We start from the raw sequence: 15,614 nt of genomic DNA, 5'->3' as shown, positions 1-15,614 counted from the left end.
CTTTGGTCAGCAAAGTAACACACTTGTTTGTATCACTCACTTTTGTATCAATAAGTGCTTCTGACATTTCTCGATTCAGGTCATGTCATTAGTATACTTCAAAAGCTTGTAAAATTGAATCGCCGATAAAACTTTTGCAGTGATTTGCCCTGTGCCACGGAAAAGCTAGCAAAAACAAAACGTCACAAGAAGTTGCTTACATTTAGACTTACAGTTCATGTTTTTCATATGCGGTAAAGAACAAAACTCATTATTGCATCACTTCCAAAAATACCACTCATATGTTGAATGTTGATTTTACGTGTCTTCCCTTCTCCAGCAAAAGGGTAGGTGTTCCCTATTTCGACAAAATCCAAATCATACGCTCCACGGGGTCTGCTCACCAGGCACCAGCCCCATTGGTTCACGGTCACACAGGTCTACTAACACACCAGTGGACATCACTGGTGCCGGTGTTATACACTTGGGTGGATATCACTGGAGCGAACCGGCCAGGCGTTAGAAATCGCTTAGTGGGCGTAACAGCACTCAACGGCTGGCCGTCTCATGACAGAGCGAACACACACAGTGGAGGAAACCCATTCAACAGTAAAGCGAAAGCAAACGCCGTTTCCAAATATCTAACATGGGTGCTATACTGAATGGCCATCGTCCAATACGTGTTGTGCTTAAATGCACGTCGGCACGAGCGGTCAACAGAGAGCCTTTGTCTCTGAGGCGGTCAAGTGTACATCAGGGTTGTTGGCAAGTATTGATTCTGTTCAAAGTAGCGGCAGAGCACACCGATACAATATTTGAACGCCAGCGGTGTCGGCGGGCGCGCTCCGTCTTTGCCAGTTGGCGGAAGGTCGTGTTTATCGATTGTCCATCTGTTACACTCTCTCCGCCTCTGAGCGGGGCGGGTGTGCTTCGAAGCGTTATCCGTCGCACTGAACGGTAACAAACGACTCCGCACAGCAGAAAAACGGCACCAAATAACGCCACACTGAGTGACGGCGTGCAAAAGCATTCGGCTGCTATTTCGGGGCGGCTATGCGCGGTGATTCTTTAGGACCGAAGAGAAATCCCGCCATTTAGTAAAAGGGGCAGACAGTTACACACCAAAATCATTACATAGTGATAACAAATTTTAAGCTTTTGACAACATCATAAACGATTCAGATTAATTAAACAACCGTCATATTTAACACTGCATTGACTCGACACAAGCAATTGATCAACATATAATTTGTGTAGAAGACTGATGAGTTGTGTGGAAAGTATTAACCCTCGCCGGCACAGGCCATTTTGAGTCCTTCGACGGCACAAGGTTGGTACGACCCCCCCCCCCTCGCGTTTGGCCCCTGATCGAGCTAGAGCTTCGCGGAAAAAACGAGCGTATTGCCCGTCACGAGAAGAAGCCGATGATACCCAATTTTAAGGTCCTGGGTCATCGGGTGACCTTCCAGGTCAGGTCAATGACCCGAAAACCGGGAAAATCGGGACCTGTTAGAAAGTCGTAAAGTGTGGCTGCTATGTGGTTTTCCGGGGTGCTGATCACGAATATCGTGTTAGTTTTGATCATAGATGATGTCTTTAAGCATTTAGACCAGGTCGGGTCAGGTCAGGTCAGGTCAACCGGTAGGGGTTGTGACGGGTATTCGTAATACGTGTCAACCGCCTCTGACAGCTTCGTAACATGTTACGAAGGCACCAAAACTACTTCGCAAATGTTCAAATGGTTGCTAAATTCGAATTCAGCTCCAAAAACTAGCCTAGAAACATGTAAAACTCGAAAAAGTGAACCGAGGTCACCCGAGGTCACCAAAGGTCAATGACCTGACCTGACCTTCAGGTGACCTTGACACCCACCCTAATGCATGGGAGCAACATCAAATCACATGTTTGAACGTTTGAAACCATGAAAAGCTTGCAAACGCGCGGCTAATGCGAGCCGACATGCGCCGAACCGCGATTTCGGCCAAACATGGTCACAGAAAAGAGGTCACAGGTCAAAGGTCATTGGGGTCAGGGTCATGAAATTTTCAGGGTAGGTGTAAAATTGATCAATGCGAGGGTACTGAAAGTTTCGTCGCGATCGGCCGCTTTTTACGCGAGTTATTCGCGAAAAACCTTAGGGGGGTTGCAACCCTGTGCCGGCGAGGGTTAATAAGCTATTCATTGGATGTGCTCAATCGGAGTTACCAGTTTATTGTTCATGCGTTTCTTTGCCTCTAAGTGGGGCTCTGGTGCGAACACAGCACAATGCCATATACTCGTACATACACCCAGAATGTGATAGACTGGCTGGCGGCAGCTATGATAGTCGAATAAACGCCTCGCGTGCACCAGCCACTAGCCAACCGACACATAGAGAATGTTGTGTGATAGTGGCGGGTCTTTAGTAATGTCTGGTCAACATAGCACAGAAGTGGTCAGCAGCAAAGTCTTGTATTACTTGCTGATGTGGCGCTCTGTCTGAAACGAGCGCTCTTGCCGACTTTAATGAGCTGGCAGACTGGAAACATGATGCATTGCGCGGCGCCGCAGAGCCCTCCTAATGAACCAGGGGCGATCGTTCGCTGATGCCGGCCCCTCTATTACGCCTCGTTTCTACGCTGGGGCTTGTCAGGACACCATGCTACAGAAGATGCTAGGCCAGCTTTATTGCAGCAGCGCACATGTATAAGTTCGCATATTTAGCGTACACGCACGGTGCATGGTTACAGGGCTTTCGAGATATGACAAATGAGCTGGGTGCAGAGTATCGTCTTGTGACAGCCTTTCTGTGAGAGACTAGCGCTAATTGGCATTAATTAGTAGCACGTGATTGATGTTAATTTTGTTTGCCGTAAGGTGAAGCTCCCTTTGGTCATAATTATGAAGCTTGATAAACGACAGCATATCTTTCAACAGATCTGCACACTAAAGATAATCAAAACTGATCACCTCAAATAGCACGCATTAGGAATCAAATGCTCTGAAAATGCTGCTTATCTTATCTGTTTCCTCTGGTAGCTGCTCCGGTAAGTGCAATGGGCCAATTTAACATTACCCACACCCTAAACAGAGATCAAGCATGCCAGCGATGCCAGCAAGCATCGGTAACCAAACGTCACTTTCAGCGACGTCCGATCCGTGTGCCCACGATCAGAATCCGTGCATTGCTACCGTTCGAACTGACCTGGTTTGAGTCTCACGGTCCTGCTGATGATGGTGCCCAGGCTGTTGGAGGCCACGCAGCGGTACCTGCCGCCGTGGACGTCCTGTCTGAACAGCCGAGCCGGGAACGGGGCGAACACCAGACTGCCGTTCGACAGCGACTCCCTGCAGAGCGAGAAAGGGGTGTCAGATGCACTGCAGGGGCTCAGACAGAACATCAGATAGGAGACGTTCAATGAAACCCGTTTCCATGTACACAAGCTTACTAAAGTCTTATCGAGTGTTACACTCTCCGTCCTTGAATATATTTTCCGATATGAACAGCAAAAAGTGCATCTGCATTGCAACATCATTGCTTCCTTGTTTCCATCTTCCGATAACATCGTAGGTCATCTAAGTTCGCTTACTCGCATTTATCGATCACAACTGCCATGGAAACGGAGTCATAGGAAGTCATAGAAAATTCGAGACACACAGCTCAGCAGTCAGCTGCCACTCTCACGACGTTCGTCTCTAAATAGGGTATACGGTGGGATGTCCCCCGAATCACTGGTGGCACAATTTTGGCACTTCCGAGCGCAGAAAAGCAACACTTCCTGACTCAGAATCAGAATCAGAATCAGTGTATTCAACAGCATCCTCAGCATAGATGAGGATGAGGACTCATACGAGCAGTTCCGTACTCAGAGAAGTGACACTTCCGGAATGAGAAATGACACTTCCGCGCAGAGAAATGACACTTCCGGTCGTATGAGTAGAGAAGTGGTTAATGCGGACACTAAGTAACAACCTTCCGGACACAGAGAAATAGCTGTCCCGGGCAGCTAATATTTCCGTTCTGGAGAATGGAGTGTGTCGCACAAAACCCAGCCCGCTCACTCGTTCGCTCGGCTCTTAGGCCGAGCGGCGGCAGTAGCCACATCTCACGTAATCACCGACCGGCCAGCTGGGTGGACAAAAACTGTCTCCGGGTCGCAGCAATGTGTGCAGCGCGTCAGCCTGCCTGCTCACGCCCAGCCGTCTGAACAAAACAGCCGGTGCCGATCGGCCGCCGGCCGGGCAGCGCACTATTATTTACACCGAGCCAAGACTACAACGGGACTCCTGGGAGACGGCCTAAAAGGAAGGAACGCCAACAAAGCGGCGGGGTGATCGCAGCAGACGTAAAATGGACTACCGTAGCTGACGGGAGCTGGCAGGTCTGGAGCGGCCGAGAAAAGGCGAGGACGCTTCAGGTTAAGGTAAGACGGAAGATCTGTTTAGTCTACGGAGATCGTCCCACTTGCAATAATTGACCCAACCGAGATGACAGGCATTTTCGCTCAGAGCATTGCACAGTGGGAGACCATACCGCCAACCACTGACACATCAGAGGACGGACTGTGTCGGTATCGGACGGATCACGCCGCACCGATCAAGTTTCAGCTGGGTGGCCGAGCCGCCTGGAGTACCGGGTCATGTGTTGGAGCCAGAGTACCGGACCATGCCAGCGTCCCGGTGCAATGAGCCGGACCGAGCAAGTCATACGGCAGAGAATTGAACCATGCCACTTGCATCAGCATTCCGCCGCAACGGACTGGACCAAGCCGCCCAGAGGCCAGACCAAACCCCATAGAGCCGGTAAGATATTTCCAGCATCCCGTTACACTGGAGTGGATCGAGCTTCTCCCAGAGAACGGGATCATCAGAACGGGATCTAGCAGTATCACGCCACAGTGACCTCCACTGCATAGAACCGGACCACGCCTGCGCCATCCCATCGCAGTGGACTCGCCCAGCCCGTCAAACCATATGAACCGGACCATGCCTGCAGCATCCCATCCTGCAGTGAGCTGATCTGCCCGCGGGGTCCGCAGCCGTGGGCGGAACAGTCCACCGCCCGTGGGCGGCAGCCGGCAACCCACCGCCCGCGGCCGGGGAGTCCTGACACCGCGGGTCGATGGCGGCCGGCCGGCCGGCGGCGGATATGAATAGGAATGACGCCGGCCGGCAGTGCCCTCCGGAGAGCCGCTGAAATAAAGTCACAGTCACAGGCCACTCATCATGCCGTTTCAGAGAGTCAAATGCGGCCTGACCCAATAAATTCCGCCGAGCACCCGGCCCGGCCTGCAGATGTGAGATACAACGCCACTGGAGCATGCCGCGAACAGTGCTGGTATTCTCGGCTTAACTCGGCCTTTGTCCGGGCATCAACACGGTACAAAGGTGCATCTCGACCGCCGGAATAAGAAATGAAGTTCATGATTCAGTTTTGAGTGGCTTTTCGACTATACTGTTGGCACCAGTTGCTCATTTCACCGACATATGCATCCTATTATTTACTATTATTCCTATGTATTTACGAGAAATTTACGGCAAGTTTGAAACATGCATTCGCGGTGAGCTGGAATTCCTTTGAGAATTCACTTCATGGCGCATGAGGAACCGAAGCGTTCCTTCTAATGCTAGGCTAAGCTTTTGTCAGTCGATGCCACAGAAAACTATGGCAAATCAAAAGCAAATAACTGATGCATTTGGGTGCACCAAATGCGACCGAGTACCAAATGCGGAAGCGGTAGGCCTTGGTCTTTGATCGGTGCTGGGTAATAATCTGCCGTTTTGCCTGCTTCTCCAGTTTTTATTGTGCTTCTCTTATTGTTTTAATTATGTGTTTGTCTTCGTTGTTTGCATTCAGGTCGCTGCATCATGTTTCTGATGAGAAGTTGTGTGACTTTAGGAGTTTCGTATATCTTTCGCCAGTGTCGTAGTGATTGACTGTGAAGTGTGGTGTGGATTGTTGACGGTGGCACCTTAGCGGTTTATGTGAATAGTTAGCTGTTTTGGCTTGCCCTAGAAGCTGAAGAATGAAGCTCATTTGTACCCTCATTTAGAATCCAAGCCGACACCAACGCATTTACATAGTCTGATTAGTAGCAAATCATAAATGAGGTCAGCCCAACCCATCTTCCACCGGCCGTCACTGCTGAAGGGAGTCTCTGGAACATTCCCGACACTGCATCTGTAGGTCGGAAGCAGTTCAGTGTCTGGAAGTGGTTGATTTACAGACACGTGCTATCCCGTTAGCCAACAGAAGCGGGACGGGGCACGGCGTCAGTCACACGGACGGGCGATGGGCCAGAGCAGCGCTTACTGGCGGAGCGAGATGCCCCTCCCCCACCCCTCCACAGAACATTCGCCAGTCTGGCTTAAACCGAACGAACACCCAGACAGCCGGACAGACAGACAGACAGGCAGCTGTGCACGAGCCAGGCGCCGTCGGCTGTCACTGGGCGCGCCCGTTATTGAAACCATTCTGCTTCCGATTCAACCGTACCGCTGTAACATTTCAGTGAGCCTGATGTTCCCTAGTCCACGGCTCGGATAGTGAAATTTATAACGTGGCTATATTACCATCTGAGCTCAGCTTGGTGATGTATGTTAATTTGTCTACAGGTTTGGCTGTCTTTCTCTCTTTGCCTCTAGTTGCCTCTCATCCCCTCCATCATATCTATCCCCCCCCCCTTGGCATCGTTCCCAGTTTGAGCTCCCCACGCGCGCATCAGGACACGCCGCACTGAAGCCATCGCCACTCTCTAACGAGCCCACTAGTATTCAGGCGGGCTCCGTGTCAGCGTGGTGCGCATGGTAGCACCGGCCGGACGACCACGCTGGCCGCGCCGCCAAATGGGCCACTACATCACCCAGACGGCTCGGCTATACCCCTACGTGTAATCTTCATCCGCGCTTTATGGAGCGCGCCTTTCATTTCGCGTTCCGTGTCTGCGCCCGGCGTGCCAGTGGTTAGTTAGTGGCTGTGGTGAGAGGATGACAAGCTAGCAGCTTGATAACGTGCTAGTGATTTAAAAGTTCACCAGTGAAAAGCGGGATTACACCTTGTCCTTAACTGAGCATTGATAAGTTGATGTAAATACAAGCGACATAAGAAGGAATTTATCAGTTTTGACTCCTGACAGTTAGGAGCTCCAACTTTCAGTGACTGTAATGTCATGCGCTGGCTTTGTCAAACGCAGCTGAAAAATACTATACTGTTAAATTGGGCGGAATAACAAAGTCGAAATCATGCACTTTGTGCACTTAAGACAGGAGGGTAGCTTGCTTTTCAACATGAAGCGCCATTTTATGGCGTGTTTGACCGCCTTAATAACCAAGGTAATAAGCTGTAACGGAAGAGGCGTGACAGGCCATCGCAGAAGGCGCGCTCGGCTCATGGGAGTGCCGGCTGCTTTTGTCGGCAGGCCGCCTATCGGGGCGGTTTTGCTGGTCGCCTGTCTGATTTATGTGGCCCCATCAGCGCAGGGAGCGGCGACAATAGCCCGGTCGGGTCAAATGAATCTCAATGGCGGCCAGTGACGGCCGGCGGCGACTTGCAATGGTCGGCCGATCCCGATATATATGTGGGGCTCACCGGCCGCTCGTCAAACGGCCGGCCCAACAATTCAGCGGCCACCGTTCACGCCGCACTGAACACTAAAGTGCGGCCGTAAAACGGATAGAGCTGTCCAGCCCAGTATTCTTTTACTGTCCACTCCAGGTCAAATCATACGGACTCTCAGAAGAAATGTACTTTTTTGAAGCGAATATATCACTTTTTAGATATATTATATGCATGAAACATTACCGAATTCCGAAAGCTGCTATTAGACGGTGCAAAAGCATAGACTTACTTCCCAAAGATGTTTTCAAAAGTGTAAAAAATCGCTTCCTTGTGCGTTGCTCAGCAAATAAAATGCGACTTTTTTAATAAACATGCAAAGAAGTTATTTAAAAAAAAACTAACAGAATTTCGTCAACTTCGGAAGCTGTAGAAGAGGCGTATGCGGCAAATTCCCCTTGTTCTTGGATTCGCCATTTACATACAAGCAGCATCAGTAGGTAATGGAATGTCCCATGCTCATCAACGATGAAGAGCCAATTGATGCTCTACATATTCAAGTAACTGAGCTCGTTGACATGTTCAGTTCCATTTTCGCAATATGCTACTTGCCAAACATGTTTTCTGTCTTCTATTACATATAGGTATGCGGGGACGCTGATAAATCAACCGCCATCGAGTCCAAATGTTTTTCCTCCTTCAATTACATGTTTCAGATTGGACATAAATTACGTGTGAAAATAAATTTTATAACAAAATAGCGCCTCGGTGTGGCTGACGAATAAACGCTTTTTGTCACTCAAAAACATTGCTAATGAAATGCACCCCTTTTGTCACGAGCGCCGTCTTTTGAGCAAGGAAGTGTTTCTCACAATGCACCATGATTCAAAGAAACACGTTCTTTTCTTCTCTCTCGCGAGATGATTCCCAGGGGTGCGGACAGCGCGTCTGGAGGTTTCCTTCCGTGGAGTTGTTGTGCGATACACGAGCGACAACAGAGCGGGCGACGGCCAATAAACAGCGTGCGGTCATTACTCGGTGTCTGTTTACTGCGGCAGACGGCACGCGCCGAGCACTGCACGGCGGGGGGCCGCCCGCGGCAAGGCGCCGACAGAGGCGTACGGTCAGGGTGGCCCTCAGGCACGGAGAGTACGGTGCAGGCATGGAGCGAGTGGTCCAGACTCGGAGGAAGGCCCTCAGACACGGAGGGTGGTCACAGACACAAGGGTGGACCTAAGACACGCGGAGGGCGGGCCAGACAACACACACGGAGAGCGGCCCTCAGACACGGAGAGTGGCAAATGGATACGAATGTAACCAAACTGACACGGACAGTCCGCAAACGTGGGCACTAGATAAGGTCACAGCCATAGACACGGAAAGGTCAGAAACGCGGACAAGCCGCAGATGCAAACAGCAACAGCGCATGGACACAGAGAATGACCTATACAGACACGGGCAGCAGCCAATGGGCCCCAGGGTGGCTCGATGGCCCAAAGGTAGCGGCCTACAGAAACAGACAGCGTCCAGTCGGCCCCGACCAGACATGAATGCATGGCGGCCCAAAGACAGCCAGAACAGCCAGTGACCCCAGCTAGGCGTCGCCAAGGGGCCCCCGAGTCACGGTCAGCTCGGTGCCCCGTCGCTGACCGCTCCCTCGTGGGACGGTGCCGATGCTCCGTCGGGATGGTGGGCCGACATCGCTCCCGTATGCCCTGATTAGGCCAGTCGAGCCCGTTCGATGGAACCTTATGGGACGCCGACCTGGGCTCCCGACAATAATAATTCTCCCCTGTGTAACAGCCTTATGCCGGTATAAGACACGCAGATATAAAATCGCTCGCATAAAGATAAATTTCCATCCATCAAATTGTCTATTCGGTTTACGGTGGGAGAAGATGACCGGTGAGTGCACTCACCTAATCGCTGTCACGTTGGAAACACGGCACTCGCCTGATCCCGGGCACGGAAGAGATCACCTGATCCGATAGGAGACGGCGTTCACCTGATCCCTGGTACAGATAGGATACCTCGCTCACCTAATCCCGGGTACGTAAGAGATATGGCACTCACCTGATCCCTATATATTGGGAGACAGCACTCACCTGATCCCCGGTACGTAAGAAACGGCACTCACCTGATCCCTAGTAAGTAGGAGACAGCACTCACCTGATCCCCGGTACGTAAGAGACGGCACTCACCTGATCCCCGGTACGTATGAGACGGGCTCGCCGGAGACGGTGGTCCACTGGACATCCACGGGAGGAGAGCCGGTGGCACGACAGTCGAGTCGCACTCCCGAGCTGTTGGAGTAGCGCACCACGCCTGGTGGTTCGGAGATGAACCGAGGGCCGAGGTACACCACACCTGCGGTGTAAACGAGTGGGGGTCAGGGCGGGTACACTCACATGGCCATGCGGTACTTATGTACATACATACTACATACACTCACGCAGAGCAGACGGTTAGAGGAGCCCGGTCCTCAGTGACCTATTCCAGCGACTCAAGCGAGGCTTTTAGTAATTCATCTCACGGCGCCCTGCAGTCTTAACCCTCGCCGGACCTATTGGTTTTCTACATACGCGCCGGCCGAGGGGGGGGGGCGGGTACGACCCCCCTCGCCGTTTCGCCCCTGGTGGAGCTAGCGCATCGCGGAAAAAAACGAGCGTGTGCGCCGTTACGAGACGCAGAGATTGGTACCCGATTTTAAGGTACTAGGTCAACCGGTGACCTCTGAGGTCAGGTCAAGTGCCCCAAGGTACGATTCAGTTTTTGGTGAATAACTTCGCAAAAAACGACCGCAGAGCCGCGATTTTGGCAGCATCGTGTTCGCCTCGCTCAAGCGCGTCGAATGATATACTTTTTGTTCGGGTCAGGTTGGCCTCAGGTTGTTCGGGTCAGGTTGGCCTCAGGTTGTTCGGGTTAGGGTGTTGGCCTCAGGTCAAGGTCAGGTCAGCACCCCCAGGTCACGAAGTTGGTCGAAAGTGGTCATGTCGCATATCATTCGATTCGGCAGGTCTTCCTGAGTCCATTGGTCGCTTTCCCGACTCGCTAGCTCAATTTGATCAAGAGTTATTGACGAAAAACTAATATGACCTTGATGACGTCATAAATGACGTCACGCAAGGTCAACATTGCAAAAGTGACGCATCTAACCTTGCAAGGAGTGCATAAAATCATGATTATGTGTGCTAGAGATAGTTGGAGATCGTTCCCGGCGCCAGAATAGCAGTTTTCATTTTTCCTCATTGACTTAAAATGGTGAGGTCACGAAAATGACCTGACCTCATATGACATTTAGGAAAAATCCGAGATATACAAGTTGTGGGACTCATAATGGATACTAGATCCTGCAAGTTTCATTTCCCTGTGACATCTCCTCTGGCAGTGAGGGCGTTGCGAAGTTGCGACATCTGAAGACCGTGCAGAGGCTCACTTATGACGTCATAGGTCAGTGACCTGACCTGACCTGAAAATGCGGTTGGTGTCAAAAGATCCGGCTTGAATCAAAGGTTAGGTATGCCAAGTTTCAGCTCTCTATCGCCAGCGTGTTTGGAGCTATCGCGAAAAAATCCTATGGGGGGCGGCACCCCCCCCCTCGGCCGGCGAGGGTTAACCGCCTCTTGCATCCACTAAGCATGACTCTCAGAAACTTGTCTCTTTTAGTAAGACGTCTTTCAACGACAGGTGTCTCTAACGCGTCTATCAGTAACACGTCACTAAATCATGTCATCATTTTCCAAATATTTCAGTCGCCCAAGTTTCTCACAGTCTTCCAATGTCTCTCAGTCGCTCATATAAAGCTGCGACGCGATTTCAGCGACCCACTCTTCTGCAGTGGGTACATTTCTATTGCATGACCCTGGCCGTCTCTAAACGACCGACACTCATCATGCTCCCGCCCGTAATGACCTCGACCCCGTGACCCCACCATTGTGGCTAGTTCCTGGACCCCCATATCCCTCAGCGCCTCCCCGCTCGACGCGGCGGGCCACTGCTGCTGACCGGACGTTTACTTTCCGGGCCGTGCTAGGAAACTTCTGGCACTTTTCCCTCTCAGGGCTCGGCGCTCCTCCCCCGGAGTTTCTCCTTCTTTGCCCAGAAGCTATCGTCATTCTCATCTCCTATTCTCTTCGCCACCTGTTCTCTCCTCCCCCACCTGATCTCACCTCACCTCACCTCCCCTCCGCTCTGCTCTGCTCTGCTCTGCTCTGCTCTGCTCTGCTCTGCTCTGCTGTCCTCCCCTCACCTCACCTCTGCTCTGCTCTGCTCTGCTCTGCTCTGCTCTGCTCTGCTCTGCTCTGCTTCTGTTCTGTTCTGTTCTGTTCTGTTCTGTTCTGTTCTGTTCTGTTCTGTTCTGTTCTGTTCTGCTTTCCTTTTCTTGTCTCGTCTCGTCTCGTCTCGTCTCGTCTCGTCTCGTCTCGTCTCATCTGCTCTCATCTCGCCTCGTCTCGTCCCGTCTTCTCTTCTCTCCTTCTTCCTCTCCTTCCCCAACAGGAAATTCGGCTAGGCTGTGCCACCCACTCGTTTTGTGGGAGCGCGTAATGGGAGAGACCGTTGCTTTTTACTTTTCGGTACCTACTTGGTTCTTTACGTCTCGGCGGCCTCTAATACGCTGCACTCCACATTGAGCGATACAGTCCTGTGAGTTACGAGTATGCCAGCATATACCCTGATGCCAGCCGCCCGTGCCACTACATATAACGTTCGTTCTAACGGTTTCTGAGCGGTGCACTGTCCGTCTCTAAGCGGTGTGCTGCCCAATTCCGTAGCTTTGCGTACTGCTTACCAGGCTCCTGAGCGGTGCCCTGCCCGTTTTTTTTTTAACAGTGCGCTGCCCGTTTTCTGTTCGGTGCGCGCTGCCCGGTTTGAGCAGTGCGCTGTCCGATTTCTGTTCAGCTCGTCCGGTTTCTGAGCGCTGCCTCCGGTGCCCCGGCCGCGCCGCTCGCACGGTTCAATCAGTGCCGGCGGGCCGGGCAGCCGCTCTTGAGTCGCTGCCGGGCCGAGCTGATTGCTCGTCCGAGTGGCTCGGACGCCACTAATTGCTCGCAGGCCGCCGGCGAGTCCGTCCGTGCTCCGATATATAGGTTCGGGCAGTCCCTCTCCGACCGTATGCTCTAATACTGGCAGAGTGGTCGGGCTGTCTCTCTCCGTCCTTGTGCTGCGATATACATAGATGAAGCGACCAGGCTCACAAATGATGAGCTGACGCCACTCGCCAGGTAAGCTGGTATGGTCATTCATGCTCCACATACCTACATTCGGTGGCCGGAGTATAATAACTATCCCTCGTCAGCTTTTGCAATACATGACACAGCTCGTAGGTAGTAGGTATGGCTATCTGTCAATACCACTACCAGGCACAAAGCTTATGCCAAGTATGAAAAAGATCGCTATGTTTAGCCCTGGGAAGTACTCTATCATCACTATACAGAGACGAGGCGAGCTCATTTCACCAGTAACGAAGACATCAAAAGGAGGCCCTTTACCTATGACACTATACATACGGCTGTCTGCCCACGGATGAAAGTTTTTGCCATTACGAGCCTTATCTTAGTAAAATAATCTCTCGCATTCAACTCGCATTGATAGGGTAGCGCACCAGCCACTGCCGCACACCATTAATTTAGAAACAGGTGCCCGCCGTTAGCGCACGCAGCGTCACGAATCACGACACAGCACGTCTGCTTCCGTGGCCAATCCCGTCTGAAATTAGCCAACGCCCCAACACACACGCTATTGCGCCGTTCAGCTTTCCACGCCCTTTTTAAGCAACCGCTAGTCAACAATTTGCAGCTCATGTCACGATAGTCGATAGTCTATGGAATGATGCTGAAACGGCAGATAAGCCTACCACTGACTTGATTCATTGTAGGATTGACAGCAGAAGCACTTTAGAATAAGGAATGGATCTATGAAGAGCTGCAGCACGGGGTTCGTAAATCGACTAAGGCAGTCGTGAGTCGTTAATCGTGAGTCGGCTATGTCGTGAATCCACCAAAACTCGGGAGACGGCTGATGAGGTAGTTATTAGACAGTCGACAGCTATTCCCGAGGATGTGAGACGGTCATAAGCACTGTTACAACGGGGTCGGAACAATCGGCCAGAGACTTTCTGGCGCCGTGAGTCGTTGTGACGTCGTGAGACTGTCTGATACCCTGCGTCTTCTGGGGCTCTTTGAATCTGGGGTCGTGGTTCTGTTTGGTACCGTGAGTCTGGGGCATGGGTCTGTCTGGGGCAAGCATGAGTATGTCTGAGGTCATCGGTCCTGAGCCGTGAGTCTGTCTCCTGAGTCTGTCTGGGGCGATGTGACTCTGAGGCAATGGGTCTGTTTGGGGTCGTGAGTCAGTCTGGGACTGTGAGTCTGTGTGGCCCAATCAGTCTGTATGGGGTCGCGAGTCGGTCTCGTGAGTCGGTCTGGCGCAGTAGGTCTATTGGAGTCGATAGTCTGTCTGGCCCAGTCTGTTTGGTATCGTGTGACTGATGCCTAAGTATTTCTGGCGCTGCGAATCTGCCTGGCGCTGTGAGTTTGTCTGGGGCCGTGAGTCGGTCTGGCATTGTGGGTCGTTCTGGAGCCGTGAGTAGTCCCAAGCTGTGACCGCGGAGACTTGAGCCGGTCATTCACTTTGGAGTAAAGCCATGGCTCGAGTCGATTGACAGATCTACCCATACTCACTCGTAGATCGTGAGTCGGTCAACAAATCTTCTAGAGGCGATAGGTTAGTTTGCATAATCCAGCAGCTTTTAACAGCTCATCGTTGTACCGGTTTGTTAGTCGGCGGCTGGTTTGGCTGGTAACCGGTGGTCCCAATCACATCGCACCATTTTCGCCGTCCCTCCTCCGCGCGCGGTATCACCACACACAGCCCAGGTGGTGTATATCGGGAAGTATCTGCGTTCGCCCCCCCCCCCCCCCCCCCACCGTTGCTCCGTCGCCCCACAACCATTACTTCCGAGTGAGCGGCGGTGTTTAAACAAACACTGCTCGGCTCTTGCAGCCACTCCCGCCGGGCCGACACATGAGCTGCGCTGGGGCTTCGTCCTCCCTTTGGCGCGTTCTAACCGTTTTAGCAAAGATATTTTAGCCGGGGCTATCGCATAAGCCTGTGACAGTAGGTCGAGGCTGGGGGAGTCCTACATCCCCTCACATCCCAGAAAGTGTACAATACGAGTACACAGTTAGATCGGTTGGGACAGCCCCATAACCCGACTGCTAGCTCAGCCGATACCCTCCCGTGACCCCGGTACTACATACAACTGAGGGAAATTCGATACCTAAACGTTATCATGAAATGTAACTTGATTACTGCCGGTTTAGCTAACGATCATTAACGAACTACAATTTTAATTGGTAAGAATTCCTTGTTCCATTATTACACTTCTTAAACTGATCCCCTTCAGTTGCAGCGCAGCTTATAACGGTTTATCTATAACTTCCGCGGTACTCCAGAACATATCGTTCGAATCTTTACGAGTCTCGCCCTTCGGGTTATTTAACCCGCGCCCGGCTGGGGGTCCTGGATTTCCACGCCCTGCTGGGGGGGGGTGTTTGAACACCCCCCCCTTCTAACTCGGCTCCTAGGCCACGTAGCGATACGCGGAAGGCGGCGTTCGAAAGAGCGTCAAAAATAATGAGGAAATCACTTCGGTCAATTTTTTGGTCAGGTCAAAGGTCAGGTCACCAGAGGTCATTGAAGGCAAAATTTCGCCGATTTCCAGGTCGAATGTCGACAATTTCAAAGAAGCCAGCGCAGAACTCGGGAACCAATAGAGCTACAGCGCCGCGGAAAAGCGCATTCGATAGCCCTATTAACGCCCTTTCTGAGTAATTCTCTCAGATTTGACCTAACGTCAACGGTTTTGCCTGCAGGGGGCAAAAACTGCAAAAATAGCCGATTTTTTCGGAAACAGTTTTTCTGCAATAACTTTTGACCCAAGCCTTGTACGAGCTTACTTTTACCAGCATCGTGTTCCTCTCGTCAAGACGCATCGAATGAACTATAACTTGACCTTGAAAGGTCAACTTGAAAATTTGACCTCAGGTCAAGGTCATGACCTGACCGGAGAGGGTCATGTTGCATATCAGTCGATCCGTATCGT

This window comes from Amphibalanus amphitrite, unplaced genomic scaffold (genome assembly GCF_019059575.1).
Source record: "Amphibalanus amphitrite isolate SeventyFive unplaced genomic scaffold, NRLGWU_Aamphi_draft 001374F_arrow, whole genome shotgun sequence".
NCBI classification, from domain to species: Eukaryota; Metazoa; Arthropoda; class Thecostraca; order Balanomorpha; family Balanidae; genus Amphibalanus; species Amphibalanus amphitrite.
The sequence above is the reverse complement of the archived record's forward strand: the minus strand, read 5'-3'. Positions refer to the sequence as shown.